General features: G+C 38.0%; 1 protein-coding gene across 12 annotated transcripts in view; it reads left to right on the top strand.

Moving 5' to 3' along the window:
* GRIK1 (glutamate ionotropic receptor kainate type subunit 1) overlaps positions 1 to 25,825 on the top strand; it is a gene marked incomplete at both ends in the record, with an annotated part of 424,965 nt that overhangs the window by 164,758 nt on the left and 234,382 nt on the right. The window lies entirely within an intron of this gene.

Below are 25,825 nucleotides of genomic sequence, written 5' to 3'. Positions count from 1 at the left end.
GGACTTGCTATGTAATTCACAGGCCCAGTGCCAAGTGAAAATGTGGGCACATTGTCCAGAAATGATTAAGTTATTCAAGATAGCAACAGTAGAGCTGAACCCAAGTGCGGGGTCCTTCTAAGCATGGGACCCTGTGTGACTACACAATCTAACACCCATGAAAGCAGCCCTGATCAAGGGTTCCAGCTTTGAAAAACAAGGAGATCAAAAACAGCACGTTGTTCTATATGTTGACATTCAATAGATGTCTGGTTTCCTTGACTTCTGCTTCAATTGTGATATCTTATTAGAACAAATGTGTATCTAAAATTTATAATGTTCTATTTTGCTAACAGAGTTTGAGTTGCTTAAGATGTTTGATAATATCTTAAAGTTGTACTCATACATTTCAGAAAAGAGAAGCAGGCTGCCTGTTCAGTAACCCAAGAGGACAAAAATGCTTTCTGTTGATAAACCAAGAACCAACTGGGTATAAGAATACTATAATTCACTGCAGAAGACAGAGAGTTGGAGGGGAAAGCAGGGGGAAAAAATGAATGTCCTGCTGGTAGAGTTTATATTTAGAAATATGTAAATCCTCTAAGTAGAAGAAAATGTGACATTCTTGTTTTTGCATGCCTCATCTAGCACAGAGGCATAGAGTCTGGCTATATATAGCTTACCATGTTAGACTGAATAAATGAATGATTTTTCAGATGGAAAAAAAGGATGCACAAGGCTTGAGAAGGTATGTTGCTCTGCTATTATTTCAAGCTGAAGGAAATCAATCCAAAGTGCCTTAGTTTATGACAGAATTCCCCACCAGGTGCGTGCATGCCCCCAGAATATGTTACAAATGTGCTGGGATACTGAACCCATTCTGTCCTTCTTTTTCTGTCTTGGTGCATGCTATACACATTTGTATCATTTTCTAGATGAGCTGTAGTGTGTAAGACGTTGGAGCACTGGCTATGACTTGTAGAGATATATAGGAACCCAAGTGGGATTATCTAGTTTGATGAAGTAGTGCGTGCTCTTTGTAGGGTGTGATGAAGAGGTGGAAGGAAACATTTCATGACTCTACCTTGGCAAAAGACAGATGGACATATATTGAAAAGAATAGCTTGCACAGCTTCAGCAGACAAGGAAGACAACTTGGGAATACTAAAGGTGATGATAATTACCTAACACACGTGAAGAAAGACCAGCCCTGTCACATGAAATTTTGCCAGGGCTCATTTTGAAATATTTCCAGGATACACTGCCCCAAGCCAAAATGAGTTGAAACCTAGAAGAATCAGGACTTTCTGTGCCCTGTGCAATTTATCTGTTGCCAGTTCTTTTGCACGCAGAATGTTCAAAAGCAGAACTTACGCAGAGCAAGCAAGAGTCCCATGCTTTACTGCTTTGTCTTAATATAACTAACGCAAAAAGATATTTTTGTAACTGATTACAAAGCATTGGCTTCCCAGGCTTCTTAATGAGGAGTTTAACTAAATGCTCCATCTATATTTTATAAGTACTACACTTTATCTATCTTTATCAGCCTCTCTCCTAAATGAAGAAATATAGGTTTAAACAAAAGAGCAAGGAATACAATCACTAGGAAATTTAAATATAGGACATAAATTTTGACCCAGAAGAATATATGAAATATATAGTGGCAAGACTCATATAAACTAAAAAAAAATCTCGAATATAATATTTATGATACATGTAATTAACAGTGCCAACATAACTCTACACTGGTGAAGCAAGTGGACCCACCTACTGTGCAAGCTTCTTCTGCTTAATTTGTTTGTGTCTCTTTGCACATTTTCAGTACTTGAACCATTTAAGGATCTCTTCCTTGGGTTTCAAATATGAGAATTTACAACCTGGTTTTAACCAGTGCCCTTTTTTAATAAGGAAAATTTTTATGCCTGAAATTAGTTTTCACTCAAAAAGAAAAGGAAAAAAAAGGAAGGAGAATGACATGTAGTTAATTGTGTTCCTCTCCAAAAAGATAGGAAAGATAAAACTTTGTCCTTGGTTACATGGAAGACCATGTCCTTGTAGCCTGAAAATTTCACCATTGATTTTTTTACTCTGTTGAAATAAAATGTAAAAAGTTATATACACCAGCTTATTGAAAAATTATAAATAAGCTCCAAGATAACGGCAAGAGAGATTCATTCCTAAGAGTGATAATGCTGTTACGGACTAAGCATATACTTTCAAAAACTAGTTTTAATCAAAATATATTTTTTTCATAATTTAAGTATGAAAGGGCAGCAAGCACTTTTGAACTATGACTTAAGGTCTTTTTCGGTAATGAACAAAATTGTATTTGATTGATTTCCTTACCTTATGGACCAAGACATACATTTTGATTAAAAAAAAATCCAGGGTGTTTAAACATTCCCATTTAGAAAGATTCAATGGAGTAAAAGAAATATTCCTGTGAAAAGAAACAGGTCTTCCAAAAAGATTATTTTTTAGACCACAAGACGCCCTCGCCCTTTGAGAATAGGTAAGTCTCAACTAACAAACTAGCAAGATGATATTATGACTCCAGGAGTAATATTCAAAATATTTGACAACTTGGAGGCTTGGCATCAACTAATAAGCATGCGTCTGTTTGTCCCAGAGCTGAAGCAGGAGGCTATCTGTTCAAGTGTTTAGAACTCAAGGAATGTAAGTGACCTCACAGGAGGGATTTGGGGGGCTGGATTAGTGCTGGAGGATGAAGAGAGGGAGCTCCCAGGGGCTTAAATCAGCAGCTAGTACAGAAGTATTTTGATATATTAACTATCGGTAGAGTATCACCCTGCTGATCTTGCAGCAAAAGTCAACCACCATCAAATGAAAATAGGGGTAAATATAATTAGTCTCTTAATAGACTCAGTTTTCCCTCTAAATCTTGTATTTCATATTTTACACTCTGCTAGACACTGAGGTCCTTATATTTATGAATAATAAGAAGGAGTCCCTATTCTACAAAATATTTGTATGCAATTCTCTGGGAGAAAAATGAATAAGTCACTCTTTGAAGGGAATAACACAGTATGAACTTTGGGTTTTGTGCATACTTTACAGAAGCTATACTAATTCAAATAAAAGAAAATGTTGGCATTTTTTTAATTTAAATACTTTGCTAGAGTAAACCTCAAGTGATTAAAAAATGTTGGCATGATTGTGTGTATATTTTGATGGTTGCATGTGGAAATATGTTAATAAAATATCAGAACAAATTATATTATGAAAACATATTTAATTAAATTCTTCTAGTACATCCATATTCATTAAATCATCTTTAATGATTTGGTGTCAGTAATTCCCTCCTGACCCATCCTACTTCCTAATTTAGAAGGCTTATTAAAAAGAAAATAACTATATTTTCTGTTTCATGCTGGAATAAAGTGGTAGTAATTGTTCAATTTTGCATCAACCTCTACCTAGGACTTAGGCATGTAAGTATTTTGCCTTCATGAATTTCTCATGAAAGCATTTTGAGATGATTGTTCCAAAGATGATGTTTACTCAAACCATGAACAAATACTGAAATAAAATACTTCTATTAGTTGTTCTTAATGAGACAAGTTGGAGGAAAGGTGGTAATGAAGATGCTCATCTTACTGTTTGCACAACAGTAAAGAACTAGATATATTTGAATCACATGTTTTAAAAAAGCCTGTTGTTAAGTTATGGGAGTGTGTGTGTATGTCTAAGAAATGAGCAGGTTTCTCTGCTGGCCAGCTGTGCCTGCGGTCAGCTCTCTTTCCAGACTCAGTGATGGCTACATGCACATGTTCTATATAAGTATATATAAATATTAGTAGTCATTTGTCCCAATAACACAAGTGCTGATGAGGGTTATTGTTAGAGCCATCGGCACTCCTGGAACCCTATCATTCATCACACTGCTGTTGGAAATGTTACACAGGGAAGAGAGCAGAGTCTCATACCCAGACATGGACACTAGTTGAGAAGCAGATTTGGGCGTTTATTAACATTCAGGGCGTTTAGTAAGTACCCTAGATGAAGCTGTGGATGACCAGCATATTTCCAATTCAGGACAAAGACTTGCCTATATACTTGGAGCATACATTTTAAAAGATGAGTTATCTAGCCATTCAAGAAAAGTCACAAAACAGTGTTTGTATCAAGCAAAATAAGAAGGACTATATATTTGCTGATAAAAGAGTTTTCTCTTAATCTAAATGGTCAGGGAAGGACTATGGAACTCGTGGGAATTTATCTGGATTGTAAAATATATGTATCAATAGGATGAACCACTACAGAAATGAAATTTACTCAGGTCTTAGCCATTCACCTATCCATTCAAGTTAATTCAAATACTCGTTGAGTGCTGTATCAGTTTCCTAGGGCTGCTGTAACAAAGTACCACAACTGGGAGGTTAGAATAATAGAAATGCATTATCTCACAATCCTGGAGGCTAGAAGCCTAAATCAAGATGTAGGTAGGATTGGTTCTTTCTAAAAATTTTGAGAGGGGATCTGCTCCATGTCTCTCTCCTAGCTTCTCAGTTGTTCCTCGCCTTGATAATGGTACCCTCCCTGTGTCTTCATGTCATCTTTCCTCTATATGTGTCTTTATCTGTGTCCAAAGTTCCTCCTTCTATGAGAACACCAGTTATATCAGATTAGGGCCCACCATAATGATCTTATTTTAACTTGATTACCTCTGTAAAGACCCTGATTTCCCAATAAGGTCACATTTTCAAGTACTGGGGGTTAGGACTTCAACATGTCTTTTTGTTGGAGACACAATTCAACTTATAACAAACACCTACTGGCTACCAGGTACTATGTGAGACATTTACAAATGGTTAAGACACATTTGTTGCCCTTATTGTGTTTAATAATCTAGCAGACATAATAATCACTGAGATAAAAATTTTAATAGAACAATAATTGATTTGTGGCTACCTCTATGCCTGAGACTATTCTAAATGCTTTAAAGTATTTTCTCATGATCCTGCAACAACACAATGAGGTAAGCATGGTTTTCTCCTTCATTTAGGAACAGCTCCAAAGAGAGATTATATTTGACTTGAGCTTGAATAATTGATTAGGAATTCTTCAGTCAAAGGAGAAGGCACGTTAGGAAAACCGCATGAGTGAAGTCACAGGGGTGAGGGCAGAAAGGGTGTGTATAGGGAATAAAGAATAAACTAATACGGTTTTAGGAGAGAGAGATGGTCAACCAGATAATTCTTCAGTGTGCCATACACCTCTCACTTCCTGCCTGGGTTTCCCTGATCTGCAGCATGGGATTCAGGAGGCATCTGCCCTATACTCATGCCCATATATCCCAGGAGTAGAAGGATGTCAATACCCACTGATATTTTAAACTGATGGTGATAGAACCTATTAAATTATGCTTCCCCCTTTCATCCCCTGGGTGGACAGTTCTGAAACACCATTCACAGGGCTCTTAGAAGGTCCCAAAGAAGTCAAGCACCAGTTAACCATAGTGGTGGCCAACTCAATAATACCTCCTATTGTCTTTCCCTTCTTCCTTACTTTACCCTCTCGTCCTATCCTACTGCTTCCCAAAAATCACAATCCCAAGTAAACTATCTGTGTGCAAGCCTTGACCTCAGGCCCTACTTTCAAGGGAATCCAGTCTAAGATATTTGATATCAGATTTTATTTTCCCAGTTCCAGAGATGGAAACAACTGATTTATAAATCACTTTTCCAAAGTCATGCACTTTTAGGCAAACCCAGAATTAGCATATAAGTCTCTTGACTTCCTGAAGATCTTCCCTATAAAAGAGGTCATCCAATTTAAAAATTCTCATTTACCACTTTTCAGGTATAAGTACCTTAAAGTACTTTGCATGCAGGAAAGCAGTTCTGATCCTTTCTATACCCTCACCTCTGGCACAGAGGAGGGGTAGCTGAACCCAGCTGCCAGCACCACAGAACAGTTTTCTCTAAGAGGAACATAAGAATAATTTTATCTGAAGGGAAACTATAAAAGCAAGTTATGGAAGAAAATGCAAACGTTCTGTCTCTTAGGGTCTTCCCATTATATAAAAAACAAGAATTTCAACTGAGGAGAAATTAACTAGAACCAAAAAGAAGGGGAAGAAGAGTAGAGACATCTGACTCAAAGGCAGGCCTTCTTGATTGCCTCTGCCACCACCCAATTAAAAGTTGAAGCACAGGAGCCTTTTGAGATCTCAACAATTGTTCTGTGATTATTGCTGAAGATGTTTCTACTGTAGAAAAATAAGTATATTAATGAGGTGCTTCCTCCCACAAAGTCCAGAGCCCTGTATTTTATATGATTATAATTTATAGAAGATTTTTGTCTTGAAATTCTGCTTTTGCACTTTTCTGCTGAACAAATTCCTTTTCTGTGAAGGTCACCCTAAGGTCCATAATGCAGGGAGGCTGCATTCTCTTAATGGTACTAAAAGCTATACATATGAGTGAATTGCCATCTAGATTAATTATAGAAGACGTTCAGAAGAATTCCATTATCATTGTGTATTCCATTAGGATACTGTAATGTATAGATAATAATCCTGTTTTACCACAGTTGACATCCATAGACATCTTGGAAATATCTAGAATAAAACCTAAAATTACAGAATGTTAAAAAAAAGTATCCTATCCTTTTATATGACTATTTCTCTTGATTCATTAATACTCAACAGTTTTGTGACTCTCATACACTTTATAATTCTCTTATGTTCTTCCTCTCTTTCCCATGGGCTAAATTCTATCTCTCTTATGGATAAAGTGTATAAGAATCACTCAGCCCCATGGAGAAAGGTGCTGTCCAGCTACCTTGGAGATTTCTGTAATTCCACAGAAATTGCCATGGAAAGTGCTATGAGAAGGCTGACCCTGCAAAATGTACTCCTAATGTGATGTTAAGCCAATTAAGACTTGAGAATCCTTAGTCATTGGGGAACAATGCAGTAATACAGCCTTTCACACATTTGGGGAGCTTGTTTCATAAAGAGAGACAGATGGAAGTAACTTCGAAGAAAGTACTCTGTGCTGTAGCCTCAAGAAGATTTAGAAGGGGGGGAAAAGCTATTTTCAAAGAGCCTATTTTCAAAGCACATGCTTCCCTTGGGATAAAGTAAATTTCATTTTATTCTTTTCTCTTATACAGACAAGTTTTCAGAGGAGTCCCTATGATGAGGCATATCCTACCATGCTAATGGACAGCTGCCTTGGTGTATGAGAAAGAGTATTTAGAAGCAGGTAGCTCTTTACTGTACCAATGCTAGTGTCTGTTCTCAAGTCCTTGATGAACTGCTACTTTTGTTTTGCCAGTAAAATAAAATCTAAAACATGATGTTTTCAAAAGATTTGCATGTCTCTCAACAAGGTCTGATCTAATTTCTGGTTTCAAGAGATGAGAGTCAGACCTGTACGCTATGGTTTTTCAACCTCAGCACTATTGACATTTAGGGTAAGATTATCTCTTGAGGTAGCGAGAACTGTCCTTTGCATTGCAGAGTGTTGAGAAGCATCCCTATTCCCTACGTACTAGATGCCAGTAGCACCCACCCATTTGTGACAATCAAAAACATTTCCAGACTCTGCCAAATATCTCCTGGGGGTAAAATCACCCCTGATTAAGAACCCCTGCTTTATGTTAACAACATCCTTCTTGGAAGGATTTTGTTTTAAGGCCTGTTTCTGGACGTAAGATATGCCATGAGAATACTGAGTTCTGTAAAGAATAATTTACCTAGAAGAAATTTAGAGCTAACCAGACCAGTAATAAAGGAATATTGATGGAAAATGGAGACGCATTCTCCTGGCTCACACATATACGCAAATCTAATATTTTTTATTCGTGACACTTCTGACATCAAATGTGTGGGTGTTTTTTCTTTTTCCCCCACATCAACCTAGTCCCTAAGTCTCTGGATACCACCTGAGTGTCCTACAATTCTATTCTGACACAAACTACCTGGAATGAATGCAGATCCCACACATTAAGGGCTCAGTCCCATTTTATTTTATTTTTTACTTTTGGCTGTGACACTTGCAGGATCTTAGTTCCTCAACCAGGGATCAAACCCGCACACTTGACAATGAAAGCACAGTTCCTAACCACTGGACCACCAGGGAATTCCCATTTTAGATGCTCAGTCCCATTTTGGATGCCCATCACAACTCTGGGCCTCCCATACTCCTAACCTAGTGGCTATAAATTGGGAGTCACCTCAACCCCCTCTCAGGTTCAGTAATTTGGGCATCAAATTTTGGATCATTTCTCTGGAAGTTAATTAGCTCTTTTAGGTGGTGTTCCCTTTGAATGACATTCAAGGGAAATAGGAAAGCCTGAGCTGACACAAAATTTTAGATGACTTGCAATAAAGAAATTACTTTTTTATGGATATGGAGATGCTGTTAACTAATATTAATTAACTCTGCCTAGAGAGAGTCCCAGCAGCTGTATGAAGTTAGCACAGTGTTATCCTACAAAGCCCCTGCTCTCTTGCCACAATGGTCAGGGAAAGAGGTAGTAAACGTTTCTGAACTTCAATCAAAAAACAGTGCCTTCTCTGGGCTATTAAACTAGAAAGCGGTACTTGATCCTAGACCATGTTTTCACCATCCACGTATCTTTCTTTATTCTGCCAACCCATAAAAAGATAGGAAGCCCTGGTGCCTTGTTGTCTCAGTTCCCAGACACCCAACATGGTCCTCTCAACCAATTCCCTGCATCGTCTTCAGATCCTAGTTGAGCCCCCAGCCATTCCATATTTCCCTCCATCCTTTCTCCCTCCCAGTTACGCTCCTGAAACTATACACATCTCTTTAAGAGAGCAGAAGAACCTAAAAGTAATTGGTTTAAAAATAATAATAAAAAAAGAAAAATAATTGGTGTCTTTCTTGGAAAATTAACCCATTTATTCATTTAACCAACATTTTATTTGGCATCTACCTCATGTTCAGGAAATACATAAATTCTTGAACATCTCATTTCACATTGACAGCTTCCACAATGAGGGATCATTCCAACTGGAAATCTTTCAATAGCCAGAAATTAAATTTAAATCAACTTGTGCATACCTTAGCCATACAACTATAAATTCTATTTACTCAATTGTATTAGCAACAGTCATTCAAAGGTAATGATTTAATGTTATGGGAGGCTCAGGCCCAGTCCAGCTCAGCCTTGCTCTGGTCTCCTTATCATACCTTGTTTTACGGGCTTGGAATTCCAATCATGTAAAGGTCACACTTTACTGAAGCTGCAGTATATATTTGGTTCTTATTCCATCATCAGACTCAATTTACCCTCCTGGCTCTGACACTTCTAGGACAGGAGAAAAGGTAGGAAAAGAGTACAAAGACAGGGCTTTAATACTAACCCCAAGCCCACCTTGCACCCACCATAAATAATTTGACCATCACTGAACAGAGAGCCCCAATACTTTGAAGGCTTTATGTTGAAGGCTAGTCAAACCCCTTAGTATATAGGAACCTGACATCAAGTTAGAGGAGGAAAGTCGGTTTACCTTCAGAAGTGAAAGTTCAAGCTAGGAGTCTGGGGGAAATGGGAGAAGAATCTGGTCTTATATTTTCCTTTTAAATCAGAATCTTCGAACTTCAGAAGATAATCTCAGCTATCTCTGTGACACATCACAAACTTACACACCAAGCACTACACCGAACATATTGACGGGGATTGATTCATCTTGAAATGAAATCAAATGACACAGAAAGAAAATTGGGACTGGTTGGTTCTGTGAGAAAAACATTACTGGGCAGTCTAAAGGTGAGTTTGTAGAGACTCCCAAACTGAATGCAGGATGGCCCTGTCCTCCTGGTGCCACTGCAATCAAATTCTCACTGCACAGACAGACTCACGTGTCATCTTCCTGACTCTTAGATAATCAAAGAAGTACAAATACGTTCCCCTGAAAAGTTATTCATCTCTTTTCCAATCATAGTTGTAGTTCTAGTGGAATGATAGTAGCAATTATTACTTAAATAGCTGCAGTAATTGAAGAGTAGAATGGACAACTTGGAAGTGACCTGCTTACATTCAAAAGTAATTCCCAGCAATTTGCCGAATGAGACAGTGGACCCATTGTTTCTTTTATGATAAATTAATAATTGAAAAATGAAAGAAAGGCTGTAATTTTAAAAATTAACTCTAGTACATGTCTGATTTTTCTTTTAAATTAGCCTTTCAGGAGATCTCAGGATATTATGCATAGTGGCACCTTGTAATGATGATGGTCTCTCGGAAAGTTGTGAAGATTGGCATTTAGATTAATAATTTCCAAAGACAAACTATCTGTTAACTGGAGAAATCATATACCCTTAACGAGGATAGAGCATTACATGGAGGAAGCTGTGAACAGATGAAAAAAGAAAAAAGTCTTCACATTTCAAAAATCTCCTTGTGGAAAAATGTTGAACTGCAGTTTTACTTTATTTCATGTAATAGAAACTTTTCTAAAAGTCTAACTGTACTTATAAAGGCATAAGTGCAATCCACCTTAAAAGACTTACTTGAAGTGGTCATGCAGTGAATCCTCTTGAAAAATAAGAAATTTGGGGAAATGAATATATATATATATATATATATATATATATATATATATATATATATATGTCTTATTTTGTTTTCTTTTTCATTTCAGGGTTGGTTTTCTTGTTTAAAGTTATACAATAATATTTGATACGTTTTCTCAACACATATATTAAATCTTTAATAAGACTAAACGGCAGACCTGGTTTTAGTGCCCCAAAGAAATAAATGGTATTTCACTGTATTCACCTTCTCTTTCTGGAACTCTGAACACTGGGACTATGTTCTTTCTAGCAAGCCGGTTGCAGTGGCAAAGAATGCTGAAGATTCTTACACATCTAAGAATGTGGGTTCTGGTTTCGAGGTCCACATCAGAGCATGAGTTAAATGTGAATGGAATGGGTAAGAAGCTAGTGGAAAAGGCCAAATGGGTGATGGAATGAGGGGTATGCCTCCAAGGGGTACACACCAGCCTGACAAAGTGCTTATGGGGAAATGGGGAGTTTCTGACAACTTAGACAAATCCTAGGGCTCACTGTGGAACTGATCATTGCCTAGCCCATAGTACAGTGGATTCCCCAAGGCATGACATTGCTTTGTACTCACGAAGCATCATACAAGAGCTATATAGGAAGGCTGTGTGTTGCTAAACTAAATCAGTCCATGAAATTGTGGAGTCTCCTCCATTGCAATTTCCAAACACAATCACTTCGAAACTGGAATGTTTCTCCATCTGAATTATTAGAATCCCTTTCAAGAGAAATTTGAATCTTAAGGTTGTATGAAGTGTGAGTCACTGACAGATGTAGCTTTCTGTCTGTGTTTATATCCACAACTTTGAATGCAGAGAATGTTTCAATGTATAGCCACTAGGTTTTGAGAAGCCTCCATAAGATTGTACATAAACAAGACCTACTGGAATTACTCCCGATGACTTTCAAATTCAGTAACTGTTTTATTGTTGAAAGCTGTTAGAGAGAATTAAAATCTATGAAGCACCTCAGTACATCATGGTGCCACCCCAATAGTCTTAAAGACTAATTGGATTATGTGCCACCATTAATGGTGAAATGGGAAAGTTTCTAAACACTGTCAGACTCAAAATAACTTCCCTCCCTATCGTTAAACTCACTTGTATTTAAGTTATAGAAAACACCCAGTGTCTCTTATTTAATGGCCTGGCACTCTCTTGGCTTATACTTTAGGGGGCATGCCTGAGTCACAGTTAAGCCACCCAGGGAATTGCCTCCTTTACTCACCGGCCACCTTGTCTCCATCAGTGAGAGTTATCCAGGGCATGTCATCTGACAACCAGGCCACAAATGTGAGCGTGTTGGAGGTGAAAAGAAGATGCGCTGGAACAACATCAGGCCTTAACAACACTGCATGTACCGTGTACCTGAGACAGGCAGGAACCATGTTAAAGAGAACAAGACAGTCTTTTTATATATATATATATATAAATTTATTTATTTTTGGTTGCGTTGGGTCTTTGTTGCTGCATGCGGGCTTTCTCTAGTTGGGGGAGCAGGGGCCAATCTTCGTTGCCATGCGCCGGTTTCTCATTACGGTGGCTTCTCCTGTGGTGGAGCCTGGGCTCTAGGTGCATGGCCTTAAGTAGTTACAGCGTGTGGTCTCTAGGACGCACGGGCTTCAGTAGTTGTGGTTCACGGACTTAGTTGCTCCACAGCATGTGGGATCTTCCCAGACCAGGGCTCGAACCTGTGTCCCCTGCATTGGCAGGTGGATCCTTAGCAACTGCACCACCAGGGAAGTCTTTAAGTCAGAAAATCTAGAATCAAAGATGAATCACTTAATGTCTAGGTTTCCTATTCCACACCCAAAAACAGGAAGGTAATAAATCCCTCTCATGCAGGGAGCTGTAAGAACTGGAATAGATACATAATAAAAATTATTATAGATACATAATGATTATTATAGACACCCCATATATAGGTAGTACCTCTATTACAATTTGAAAAAGTTTGCTTTTTCAAAACTGCTGAAAGTTTTGGTTTGGAGCTACACAGCATTTAAAAATTCTATAGAAAAAAATGTGTTTATTAAAATTGTCCAGGACAAAACAGTCTTAGCATCTGTCCCTGACTGTCTTCCAAGGTGGAATATGAGTAAATGAAAGAGGAAATGGGAGCTGACCTCACATAGTGATCACATAGTGAGCAAACCAGGTAAAGCTAATGACCTCTTTCTTTCTCAGGATTTAAGAATGCATCCTACTTACGATTAAGCCTGATATTCCATCTCTGCTAAACTCTCTACTAAAATTGAGTTGACTTCTCCATGTGCATTTCTATGCTCTCTTCCTTTGTTCTGGTTTCTGACTTCTAGCCTCTCTCTGTTTCTTCTTCTCTCTATTCTCCTTCTGATTATTCCTGCATGTCTGTCTGTCAGCCTGTAGGTAATATATCATCTATGGTTGCTGAAAAGCAAGAAGTAAATTTAAAAAATGAGTACTGGTGTGCCAGGCACTATATTCACTGGGTGTTTTATATACATTAATTCAACTTAGCTTAACAACAATCTTGAAAGCATAGCATTTTCCATTTTACAAATCAGAAAACTGGAGCTCTTTTTAAGTTAAGAAGATTCTTGAAGGTCTCATAGAGAGTTGTTTCTGAAGGCAGAATCTGAAACAGGTTCATCTATCACCTTCCCAGTGCTAGTGTGGAGAAGCCATCCTAGCAGACACCCCTAATTTAGAGCCACATGTTTACTATTTTGTTCTGTTTCCTGGTTGTCTGAGCTTCATGTGAATTCAGAGAAAGCAGATCAGAGGCACCACTTTTGATGTAACCCTCTTAGATCTGAGATGGCTTGAAAGACCCAAAGAGAATGTTGGATTAGAAAAGACTCTGGTACCCCACTAAATGCCCACTAATGACCTGAGCAGAGGCCCTGGCTTTGAGGTCATCCATTCATATTTTTACTCGGTGGTTGAGAGCCATATAAGCAAATACTGGTTTCCTTGATTGGAAGTAAACCTTTCTGATGATGTTTTGTGAGAATCCCTTCCAAAGCCGTCACATTAATGTCTATCTTATTTAAATCTGTCGGCCTCATTTTATTATAATCTGTATGACAGAAACTTCCTATTACTCACTAACCTTTTCCCTTGTCTGCCTTGGCATGCAACTGTTTCCCAGGCTTTGTTGCATTTAGGTGGGTCCACGTGATTAAATTCTGGCCAGTGACCCCAGCAACTGCAAGGTGGAAGGCTTTCTAACAAGGAACATGTTCCCCCTTCCCAGCATAATGACCCTCACTGCACTCTAATTTGAGCAAAAAATAATAATTTTGTTGTTGTCTCAAGCCACTAAGATCTGGGAAGTGTTTGTCACAGATAGCCTGCACTCCATTTCATGTCAAATACCATCTATTTCATGGATTTAAAGCAGTGTTTCTCACTTGGGGGTGATTTTGCCCCCTTGGAATTATATGGCACTGTCTGAAGATATTTTTGGTGGTCACAGCGGGGGGAGGGGTGATATTGATGTTAATGGGTAGAGGTCAGGAATGCTGCTAAGCATGCAAAATCCCAGGACCACCCTCACAACAAAGAATTATCCAGCCCCAAACTGTCACCAGAGACAAGGTGGTAAAACCAGGGTTAAAGTTAAGTCCTCTGAAAGAATGATTATCTGGTAGATATTCAATATGTTTTCATTGATTGACTGACTCTTTAAGCAAGAACTTAAGAAAAAATAAGGATGTTATCCTCATACCAACAATCTTTTAAAGAAGCATCTACTAGGGAAAAAAATCAGGGTCGTAGAGTTAGTCACTGTTTCAAATTTTCTATATTTAACAAATTGTGCTAGTTAATCAATTGGCAAATTTAAAAAAAAATCTTTTATTCACAGAAATAGGGCAATCTGGTTAATTTAAGTCTTAGTATACACTTAAATACTAAGTTTAGCCATCATAATATTAGCCTTGTGTAAATAGATACCAATATAGACAGGTAGATAGACAGATAGATGACAGATAGATGATAGATAGATAGATAGATAGAAAGAAAATAGGTAGATGATAATAGATTTAGTATGGAAACTCTCAGGCAGGAACTGTCACTGCAGTCCATAAGCAGAATTTCTCCTTTCTCAGGAAAACCTCTTTTTCTTTTAAATTTTCTCTACTAGTTGGATCCGACACACACAGATTACAGAAAATAATCCCCTTTACTTAAAACCAACTGATTGTGATGCTAATGATGTCTACTGTCAAGAAGGAAGAAGTTTTCCTCTACCCTTCTAGGTTCTTCTGGCTGGTCTAAGAATTAAATTGACATGAGACAGACTAATGAGAAAATCAAACTAAGATTTAATAACATGGGAGAAACCCAGGAAAACTGAGTAACTAAAAAAAAAAAAGGCTGAAGCCCTCACCTTAAATACCATCCTCAGTTAAAGACAAAAGAGGAAGTTGAGCGTCAGTTATGGAAGGTTACCAGGAAAAGCACAGTAAGCAAGGGTAAGGTTGTTTATGCAGATTTAAGTTTGCCTTCTCCATCGATAAGAGTTCCTAGAGATTTGGTCATCCTCCTCTTCCTGGTACAGTCAGGGAGATACCCTTACAAATGGAGATGTTCCATATAAATGTAAATGTGTCTTACGAAATGGTAATTCCTAGCTGATTTTCAGAGTGTTTCCCGTGTTTCTTTGAAAAAATAACCAGCTTAAAATAATTAATATGTCAAAGAGACATATTTTGGGTTGGCAAATTCCGCTCCCCTACTTTATAAAACACCTTCGCAGCAACATGGGTTAGTGCTTGATGGAATAACTGAGTACTATAACCTAGCCAAGTCAACATACAAAACTGACCATCACACTACCATGGGTTGGACAAGTGCTTTTGTGTTTATTCCTCGTAGAAATCTCACAGGGTAAGGATTTTCCCCATTTCACAGGTGAGAAAACTACATTCTGTAATCTGAGATACTGTGTAACTGAACTTAGTGGGAAGAACTAGGATTTGAACACTTGCCTGTTTGGCCCTGAAACCTACTTTACATATAATTTCTGTAGGACGTTCAGCTTTTCCTTCCACATTCTTGATCTACCTGCACCTTGGGCTCTTTCAGCAGGTATGATGCATATGTATGATCATCTCTTTCTAGGTACATTCCAAAGCCACACATCAGTTATTTTGGACTTCTCCATTGTTTTGTACTGTCCACATCTCTGTTTAAATTCATTAGAGTGGAGTAATCCATGTGAACAATGTCCATTCATTCAAACTTAAATCTGTCTGAGTTTCCAGTTGATATCTTACTATGCAGGAAAGATGATTAATTGAGACTATTATACTAGGCAGACAAATTTATACATTGGAGATGTCACCATATCGGAGTCCAGTTCTCAGCACCTAAGACTTATCTGCATAGGACAGTTGCGGTAATGAGTCAGTTTACCCAGCAAAGTAAACTTGATTTTGAAGGATTTTTCTCCTTGGGAAAAAAAAAAAAAAAAGGATCCTAACATCTACTTCTGGTTCATCTAGATTTTTGTATATCCAGATCCAAGTGGATTTTATTCGGTGTACATATGATACTATATGCACCTAGGCATAAGTGCACAGATTATCCTATTACCCAATCATGCACACCATTACCCCTTCTGAGATACATGGAATATTCCCCCAGACCCTCATACTGTTCACCTGAAAAATTCCATACACCTGTACACAAAATCAAAAATTCTGTTTAGTAAAGCAAAGGAGTTATTTTTAAAGGTACTTGTTTAAAAAAAGCCTGACAACTTGCCTTTATACTCTAGAACAGTGTGAGTTATTTGTTTTTTATATCTTATTCCCACTTATTTTTTTGCCCTGAACCTATATGAGGCTTGGTGAAATACTCTGGTTTTCTCTGGTAGGGACAATTTATGGTTATTGACAGTAATAAGAAGTCCATCTACATCAGAGGACTTCACTAAGCTGGCCCACTGTCTGTGGAGGGTCCAATGTTGATGTCTGTGTGGTCTTCATGTCATGCACATACCGTTTGCCTCTAAGACATTTCAGCGCATGGAGAGTTAAGATGTTTTCTTGACAGGAAGCCGAGGAAACCAAGTATACAACTGATTTTTCTTGAAGGGATAAATGATCTTCCCCTTAATTACCTTTTACCTTTTTGTGTAAGGCAGATGAAGGATTTGAGTTATTTTAGTTCTTTTTTTCAAAGTATATTTTATTATTAATGAAGAAAAGGGTATCTATTTCTCACACTGAACTAGATAATTTATATCATGAAATTGTTATTAGCTCATATACTGAGCCAATATTTTTTTCCACTAAGAATGGATGAAAGAAGATAGTATGCAAATTCATAAACACACACAAACATACATGCACATACATGCACTCACCAGAGAAAGAGGTCTTGCCTCTGGCATGCTGTCCTCTGACAAGAACATAGCGTGCTATGTTCTTTATTTCCAAGTTCAAAGAGGAACTAGAGAAGCCTGTCATCTCAAATATGAACTTCTCCGGCCATCCCGTGCAGAGTCCTCTGCTCCAATCATTTAAGTGACCATCTTCCCTATTATTACTCAGCAACAGATGCATTATACACATGCACTTTTTCTTTGATTTTGCTTTGTAGAATATTTTTAAGTCCCCCTTCTTTTCTGGGTATTTGATCTCCTCCAAGAAAGGATAAGCTTCTCAAAGACAAGGAACAGATTTTCTCTTTTACAAATGGTCACATGTCCTTTGTGCTCACAGCCTACAGCCAAAGATTAAGTACAATTTCCTGATTATCCACCTCAATACAGTAAAGTTCTTTGTTCTTCTAAAGAGTTAAATTAGGGGAAAATTACTAAATGGGGAAAGCTATTGGAAAGGATAAGATTCCAAGGTTAAATGTTTAGACACATGCTAATGAAAGCAAAATAACAGTCCACTGTAGCCCTGACCTCATCTCAGGGAAGTCACTAGATAACTATTTACTGAAAAGTTAAAAGTCCAAGGAGATCCCAAGGATAATAAAGCCAAATTTCCCTGAAAGAAAGTTCTAGTACAATGAGGCTATCCAATTTATTAGGAGAGAACTGAGCACGTGGGGGCCAGGATCCTTGGTAATTGAAATCCAATTGCAACATAAATCCATAGGAAGAAAAGTTTAAAAATTCTTTCTAGAAATAAAGCCAGAAAAGTGGTTTAAAAAGCAACAAGAATCCATGTTTGAATACAAGGAAACATCATACTAATAGAAATTAATTTGGGTTGGGGTAAATGAGAGCCACAGAGCAAGATGCTGTGATGGAGAAAAATTGAAATATTCTTGAACTCTAAAGATACCTTGGAGTAATTATGGGTTCAGAAGAGCTCTAGCTGTGGTGGCTATCATCTATTGCCAGTACTATAAAAGCTTACCATTTTAATTCAGATTTTCTACAACTGAGACAACCTATGCCAGTCAGTTTGGAAGCAAATAAAATGATGACACCCATTACCATGTGCACGTGAGCTCACTAACTTTGTGAACATGATACCCATAGGTAGGGAGGGCAGTGAAAAACTGGATTTTCCTCCAGTGAAAACCCCCTTAGGTGGCATTGAAATGTGAAGTAATAAGAATAGTCATATGACAAATGTTCATTAGAAGGTCATTAAATAAACTGGCTCAATTGCGTGTGACCTATGTAAAAATCAGGATGTAGCAGTACCCACCAAGTTACGTGCAAAGATCCCTTCCCACTGCAGTAAAAACCCTCTCGCACCTAACATTGACTGGGTGTATTAAGTTGGCAGGAATTAGCAGAGCTGCTGTGTGCCTAGAAGGAACAAAGAAGGGCTTCTGGAGTGCACAGTTGAGTTTCTCTGGACCCTGGACCATCACATATGCTCATTCCCTGCTCCAGGGGACAAAGATGAAGTCATGATGAACCTTTAGCCTCAAGGGGAAAGGTGGCACCAAGAGGCAGCTTAAGGGAGAAGAGCTGGAGGAAAGGCCCAACCCCTGGATGAGAGGGAGGTGGCATAAGTATTGGTGATGTGCAAAAGGCTGAGGTTAGGGTCAGGTGGTGGGAGGAAGCTTTCTTGCCAACTGGTCTTATTTGAAATCAGAGTCACCAGACCAGTGGAAAAGGTTTTCCTTTTCCACTTTCCACCATCTCCAATTTGTGCTTCTCTCCTTCTACTCTCTCCCTGTTCTCTCACTACTGACTCTGGTCAGAATAGGAAGAGTTTGGACCATACCGGCTGGGGTCCTACGTTTAGAAAAAAATTGGTCTCCGTAAGCAGTTGCTCAGAACAGGCTTGGCGCCATATGTTGTCTATACACCCCTGCTAGGTCCCCAAATGTCAGCTCTGGTTCTGAGCCTCAAGTCTTCAAAATTCCAGATAAAATAGCTGCTTCCTTCATCCTTACCAGATGCTTCCTGCAGTCACTCTTGACACAGAGTTCTGGTCCAGGGCAGTGTTTTTACCCTGCAGTCATTTTACCTTTCCCTTAGAGTGCATCAGGGGTTGGAGTTGGTCAATGCAGAGTGGGTGTGTGAGAAAGGAAGGGAGGAAGGAAGGAAGGAAGGAAGGAAGGAAGGAAGGAAGGAAGGAAGGGAGAAGGAGGGAAGAAACAAAAAAAATGCTCCAGGTATCTAGTTTATAAATTATACTAGAAACCGATATACATATTTTAAATATATCAGAAAAGCCCTATCTTCCCCCCAGTTAATTCTTTTAACCTGGTTCCTCATTGTGTATGACATGTCATCATTAAAAAATAATTTGGAACTGAATCACTTTGCTGTACAGCAGAAACTGACACACACTGTAAATCAACTACACTTTACAAAATTTTTTTAAAAAAATAAAATATAATTTTGTAGCTCTTATCACTACAACCATTCCTACTAATACTCCTCTATTACTACTACTACCAAAATTCATGAAATCTGTAAATAAATAGTAAAAAATAATAAAATTACAATTTGGATTATGTACTTTATGTAATAAATGTAAATTTACACTTTACATAAATGCTTCACCTTTTTAACGTTATTGCAATGTTATGGACTAGGTTTTATTATATAGATAAAGAATTGAGACTCAGAAAACTTAAATGATTTAATTTAATTCACACAAATAATAAACTGCACAGTTGAAATACACAAGCGGGTTTTCTGACTTTAAAATGTTCTTCCCTCTCCACATATATCAGGTTTCTTTTTCTTTTTCTTTCTTTCTTTCTTTCTTTCTTTCTTTCTTTCTTTCTTTCTTTCTTTCTTTCTTTCTTTCTCTTCCTTCCTTCCTTCCTTCCTTCCTTCCTTCCTTCCTTTCTTTCTTTCTTTCTTTCTTTCTTTCTCTCTTTCTTTCTTTCTTTCTTTCTTTCTCTCTCTCTTTCTTTCCTTCCCTCTTTTTCTTTCTATTGCTGCCTTTTTAACAAATACAAATCTTTCTTGTCCGGGTGCTACATACTAATTCACATTGAGATATCTTCTCCTTTCCTGCTGACAGAGACACCAAACATAGGAGAAAGGGCACAAAAAGAGAAGAAAAGAAAACCAAGGAGAAAGCTCAGTACTCGGCAATCTTGCCAAGGTCAATGATGGCTATAAATTTGAGTGTAAGGAATCAATCAAATAGGAGCCTCATTAACAAGGACACTTCAAAGGCGCTGCAGAGAACACGGAGCTCCAGCTTCTAACTCCATTTTACAGATGGGGATACTGAGGCCAAGGCTGTTTGACATGTCCACTAGTCAATGACAAAGCTGAGTGCCCTGACTTGCAGTTTAGAGAGCCTTCCATCACTGAATTCTATCTGTCTCTACATGGTCAGCTGCATAAATTCTGAGTAGAACAGCTGAACATATTGTCAATATCCTCCATGACATGCAACTTACTAATTGGAGAGTTAAAGCTAACTTTTTCCCAGGTGTACAACAGGAAGGGCAGAAACAAATCATTTTTTAGTAATGATGAAATTCTCTCAGAAGTACCACTCACCTTAAAATTGTGCTTAGAAATTATTGATACACTCTCAGCATTCTGATTTTCCTGTCTTTCTGAAAATAAGATGTTGCAGGAGTGCCTTCACAGCTTTGATCATGAGCAGTCAAAGGGGACTTTGTGTAGCTTCCAGGGAAATGCTGTTGCCAGAAAAGTCACAGCTGTCTGTCATGCAGAAGAAACCATTACAGAACTTTCCGGCATTCCTAACTCCAGATCAAATTAGGATCAGAAGGCTGTTGTCATTGGCCCCCAGGAGCCTGTGATTTTCTTATTTTCTTATCTGCATTTTTCTTCCCTGCCTATTCCAGGTAGCTGTCACGACAAATATAAAAAGGGTATTAATTTGTTGATGATTCTTTGCTCCTTCTCGCTTTCACATTCACAGCAAGGAAAAGAACAATTGCCTCCACAGTTTGCTTCAGCATTTTGCACTCGTATGCATGCAAGTATCTTGATAGGCTCCAAACATGCAGTCTTACCCAATTTTTGAAATTTGGATTTTATATAAGGTGGATTCTTTTTGTATTGATTACAAGTGCTTATACCACTCTGCCTAGCAGAGTATGGGTCATAAAAGTCACTAAATGTGAAACATTGTACACAGTTGCACAAGTTGTCGTGTATCTGGACAAATTTATGAAAGTGAAAGGAGTCATCCATTTGGGTTATTTCTTACATTTTGGAAACTTCGCATCTTATGTTTTCTTAAGCTTCTTGGGAAAGTTTCAAACTTGAAAATCTAAAAGGATTTGTGCAGACTGACAAAGTTGGCCTAGAAAGGAGACTTCCCTGATAACAAGAGGTGGCAGAACCCTGTGGTGCTGACCCCACCTGGTGATTCTCCCTTCTCTGAGGTTTCACTAATGACTACATTAGTGAAACCTCCTTAATGTGATGTGAAACCTCCTCCTTAATGAACTCTTTGGGAGCTGGTCCTCCTTAAACAGACTTGGACAAGCTTGGACAAAACACTTCTCTTGAATCTGTGTAACACAACTGAAATACCATCAGGAAATTCAAATAACACTTTTCTCAGTGCTATAGAGAAAAAATAAGTAAATAAATCCAAGTTAAGTGAATAGAGTTAATAAACATATAACTTGCTTTCACAGTATTATCTGGGACTGGGGGTGGGGTGTTGTATAATGAACGTTTTATGTTTATTTTATTGTTTAAAATGAGAGAGGATTAAATATGTTTAAGCTTTGACGGTGAAAAGAGTGATCCAAAGTGCAGAGTTAGAAACACTGGCAATAAGTCAAAAAATATTTCTTTGAGAGCTACTGAAATTGTTGTCTACAACCAATGTTCACACTTTTACATCTTTACCCAATTAACTGACAATGCAACTCTTCCTTCCCCTCTTCTCAGGGTCTGCTTCACTAACATTGACCCACATAGGAAGTCAGACAGAAATTGGAAATTTCCTTACTGAACTTGAAAAGAGAACACAGTAAGAAGTTGGGTGGTTAATCCAATGCATAAGAGCTGAATATATCCAATTGAAAAGGATGGCCTTGTTCACTAGCTAGGATAACGCTTATATAGCATGGCCCATATCGCTTCTGGGACTCTGTTCCTTTATTTTCCCATGGTTGCACAACCACCTGTTGAGCATATGTTCTTCTTTAGTGCATTAATACATTCAGGCAGCTCACAATCAAGTCTTGCAGCACTGGGAACTCTTGACTAAGGTAACTGCGATTCTCTACTTTTATTCATCATTTGTTTGATTCATAGTTTAACTCTCAGGGGGCAATTTTATTTCCATTGTTTCTAAGATCTTGAGAGATACCTTATGGTATCCCACATAGGCTGACAAGAAGGAACACTGTAAAATGGTTTATTGAGATGCAGGATGCAAATTCACTATAAGTAAACCTATGAGAAATTAATTTTTGACCTGAATGGGAAGTAGAAGATGGCTAAATGCAAATGATAATTTTTCCTTTTGATTGTTTTGTATGGCAGCATCTTGACATAGGAAAATAAAAAGAGAGATTTGTGAGTGTGTAAAAACCATTAGAAGTTACTTTGAACTTCAAGAGAACAACACACTTTAAATTGTTTCTCCAGTTGTTCTCCCTGGTTGGCAATTCCCTGGTTTTTATTGGTGTGTCACCTCCTCTGATGTCAAGTCTCTAAACTGTGTTGCTCAGTGATTCACTAAAATCAATAATGCCCTACTTCAGATCAGCCAAGTAGTTTCACTTGAACTTTTTCTCATAATCACTTTATAATTAAAATCATTGAGTAAAATTCTAACTCTCCTGAATGACTATTTATGGTTTTCTGAATCAGCATGTATGTGTATGTGTATATGTATGTGTGTGTAGACAGAGAGAGAGAAATAGACAGAAACACCAATGGATGGTCACCCTACTAAATTATTGGTTTGTCCTTTATTCCCGCAGTTCTTTGTTCAAACCTCAAATAAGTCACTTATCATGTCACACAATAGTGCCACTATTTGCATTTGGTCTTGCCCTTTACATTGCTCTATCCAATTTTGTATTCTGAGAGCTTGGCACAGAGACAGAAATTCAGAAGGTATTTAAAAAATATTTGATAAAGGAATTAACAACAAATTAAGACCCATGTGTGCTCCCTGATCCATATTCTATAGTAGAAAGATGTTAAAACTGAGTTAAAACTGAGTTTGTTACGGTGAGCATGCAGAGTGCATAAACAAATTCCAAACCAGCATATTATGTTATGTGTACCTCTTCTCCTTACCCAGTTTTAAGAAACACAAAGTTGAAAAAAATTTGCTTTGACTGGCTGGTTCATCATACAAGATTTTGTTTTCTATAGACCCACTTTTCATTCCATAATTATTTTATTTTTTTTTAACATCTTTATTGGGGTATAATTGCTTTACAATGGTGTGTTAGTTTCTGCTTTATAACAAAGTGAATCAGTCATACATAAACATATGTTCCCATATGTCTTCCCTGTTGCGTCTCCCTCCCTCCCACCCTCCCCATCCCACCCCTCCAGGCTGTCACAAAGCACCGAGCCAATATCCCTGTGCCATGCGGCTGCTTCCCACTAGCTATCTACCTTACTGCGTTTGTTAGTGTGTATATGCCCATGACTCTCTCTCGCCCTGTCACAGCTCACCCTTCCCCCTCCCCATAACCTCAAGTCCATTCTCTAAGAGGTCTGCATCTTTATTCCTGCTTTACCCCTAGGTTCTTCATGACATTTTTTTCTTAAATTCCATATATATGTGTTAGCATACGGTATTTGTCTTTTTCTTTCTGACTTACTTCACTCTGTATGACAGACTCTAGGTCTATCCACCTCATTACAAATAGCTCAATTTCATTTCTTTTTATGGCTGAGTAATATTTCATTGTATATATGTGCCACATCTTTTTTATCCATTCATCCGATGATGGGCACTTAGGTTGTTTCCCATAATTATTGAAGACACACAAAATACAAGGCTAAATGCTAGGAATGAAAATCGGAATATGTTTAAATGAAGAAGCAGCTGGGAAATAACAAAACAGCATGACAAAGATTCATTAGAGAGTTAGAATTGCCAGATTTTAACCCTGTACTCTATATTTCTACCTGTGAGACTTAAATCAAGGGTATTAGTTATCTATTGATAGCAATCTATAGTTATCTATCTTTACCCCAAAACTTAGCAGCTTAATAGAACACAAATTTATTACCTCATAGTTTCTGTGAGTCAGGAATCCCTCTGTGTCAGAGTCTTTCACACCCATGACTGTGGTCTCATCTGCAGTTTCAACTGTGGAGGGGGCAGCAGTTGTTGACAGGATTCAATTCCTTGGGGATTGTTGGACTGAGAACCTCAACTGCAGTTAGCTGGAGGCCACCCTCAACTCCTTGCCATGTGGGCCTTTTCAACAAGCTATCTCACTTCATCAAAGTGTGCAAGCCAAGAAGGCAATAAAGAGAATCTATTATCAAGGTTAGACATCACAATCATTTATAATCAAGTCACAAGTGACATCCCATCACTTTTTCTATACTCTGATTTTTAGAAACAACTTACTATGTCCAGCCCATATTCAAAGGGAGGGGATTACACAAGACTATGAATACCAGGAGGTGGGGATTATTGAGGGTGATCTTAAAGGCTGTCTGTTACAGCAAATAACTAAATTTCTCTAAGCCTACTTCCTTTTTCTCTAAAATAGAAAACAAAATGTCTCCTACCTCATGGGGTTGATGTGAAAATCAAATAGTACATTTAAGCCCTGAGCATACAGTGAGAACTCAGTAAATGTTAGTTCTCATTAGGTAATCACAACACACCATGACATGTCCTGTGGTCAGGTTATTCAAAGAACTATGGGACCACATGAGAGGAACACTTAACACCATCTTGAAATTTATAGACAAACTTTTCAGAACGGTTGAAGTCTACACTGAGGCTTGGATATAGGACAGAAGTAGCCAGCTAAGGGATAAGAAGAAAGAGAATGGGATTCCAGGGAGAGAGAAAGCCCTAGAAACCAGAAAGAATTACATTGCCAGCTAGACTGAGAACTGTGCAGGACGGATTACCCCTCTCCTCTTTGACATTCCTGCCTGAAAGGTGGGACACAGAGAGAAGGTAAAATTAGAGTCAGAAGCATGCAAATGTACGTGCACATACACCATCAAGCTCCAACACAATGATACTTCGTGCACATGACCTTTAATTAATGCAGAAATGTCTAGAGAGAGAAGGAGGAGAATAGGAAGAGAAGTTAGAATTGTCATCTCTAGGTCAAAAGGACCTGAGTTTCTGGCAATGCCTCTTCTGTAAGTGAGATGCCATCCTGCTCCTGGTCCTTACAAAGCAGTGGTCTCCTGGACCTGGGTGAGCCAGACCACTAGGACAAGCTTCCTTGGCTGGCCCATTCTCAGGGACTTTGATACTGTTTAAATTTCCCAATGCTAAACACTCATAAAGTTTGAAATCCATTTCACAGCTCCCATATTTATAGGGCATTGTTTTAAATTAGACTTTATTGATGTTTTACTTTGAATTGCTAATATATTTATATTGTTCAAGATAAAACAAAATATTATCTCAAAATACCCACTGAGGATTCTTGTTCCCATTCCCATGTCTTTCTACCCTCCCCTCAAAGGTTAATGGGAAATAATTGATTTTCCCCAAAGTTGTTTCTTTGATTTTGTCTCAACATTTTATTTTGAAAGTTTCCAGACCACAAGGAAAGTTACAATAATCCTATTAAAAACACCCAAATGCCCTTCATCAATATTCACCAGGTGATAACATTTTGCTGCATTAGCTTTATCTCTTTCTCTCTGTATGTGTACATATACATATATTCATTTCAGAGTTG

Source organism: Stenella coeruleoalba, assembly GCF_951394435.1.
Source record: "Stenella coeruleoalba genome assembly, chromosome: 5".
Classification (NCBI taxonomy): domain Eukaryota; kingdom Metazoa; phylum Chordata; class Mammalia; order Artiodactyla; family Delphinidae; genus Stenella; species Stenella coeruleoalba.
Note: the sequence above shows the minus strand (reverse complement) of the source record. Positions and strands in the feature narration are given on the sequence as shown.